This window comes from Echinops telfairi, unplaced genomic scaffold, assembly GCF_000313985.2.
Source record: "Echinops telfairi isolate 266 unplaced genomic scaffold, ASM31398v2 ScPeMD7_443;HRSCAF=831, whole genome shotgun sequence".
In the NCBI taxonomy this organism is placed as follows: domain Eukaryota; kingdom Metazoa; phylum Chordata; class Mammalia; order Afrosoricida; family Tenrecidae; genus Echinops; species Echinops telfairi.
Genome location: NW_022104341.1, coordinates 39,774,945 through 39,775,946, shown reverse-complemented (window position 1 = coordinate 39,775,946; position 1,002 = coordinate 39,774,945). Strand labels below are relative to the sequence as shown.

The 1,002-nt window shown below is 66.6% G+C and overlaps 1 protein-coding gene across 23 annotated transcripts in view; it reads left to right on the top strand.

Annotated features, from left to right (window-relative positions):
- The window catches only part of ADGRL2 (adhesion G protein-coupled receptor L2), a 201,809-nt gene that overhangs the window by 630 nt on the left and 200,177 nt on the right, over positions 1–1,002 (top strand). The window lies entirely within an intron of this gene.

Here is a 1,002-nt window from a genome sequence, read left to right as displayed (position 1 = left end):
CTCCCCCCACCCCCGCCCGCTTGGGCGCACCGCCGCCGCAGCTGCTCAAATGGAGTGGAAAATGGCCATTGGGCGGCACTGAGTTATAGATGATCTGCTTCACGTTTTGTACTTCGCTGCCTGTCATCCTGGGAGTTTGCCGGTGCCCCTTGCTGGAAACATCCGGAGCGAGAGATTTGTCCTTCGCCGCTGTACACGCGAATATGTTTATCTGATTAGCTGAGCTCGGGGGGTTGCCAACCGGATCCAGGCAAAAATTTATGTTTATCTGATTAGCTGAGCTCGGGGGGTGGGGGGGGGTGGAGGAGGCGGCGGCGGCGGCTGGAGGCTGGAGGTGACTCCAGTTCAGCCCTCGCCGAGAGTCTGTGTCAGGACTTCACACTCCCCGGCCTCTCTCCCTTTCTCCCTCGCCTCCTCTCCCCGCCGCTCACTCTCGCCCCGCTCGCACACCCGCCGAGGTGCCGGCGAGACACCGGGAGCTCACCGGCGGATTCCTTGGGATTGTTGGGGGGCGGGGGCAGCTCCCCTCCGCCGCTGGGCGTTCCGAGCCCCGGCCTTCCTGCTCCCCGCTTCCCCGAGCCCTAGGGCTCGCCTGCAGCCCTTTCCCGGGCAGCGGCCACTGCTCAGCCTTGGCCCGGGGATCCGACATGTGAGGAGGGGCCCCGCGGTCTCCTGCCCCAGGCCGCAGGGTCGGCGCGAGGGGGACCCTCCGGGCGGCGGGGCTTCGCCGGGCAAACAGAGTTGGTCTGCGCGCCCCTCCGCGGCCGCCGCTCCGAAGGGCTCCCAAGTCTGCGCACCTCTGAAGGGTGCCATCGCCAAAAAAAGCGCGAGAGAAGATTTCTTTTTTAACATTTTTAAGGGAGCGTGCCATCGGTGGGGGTGTGCGGGTTGGCGAGCAGACCCCTCCAGCGGAGCGGCGTGCGGGAAACTGCGGGAAAATGTTGACTTAACCCCCGGAGCCGCCCGGCGCCGGCTGCGTGGCCGGAGGAGACGGCGGCGGCC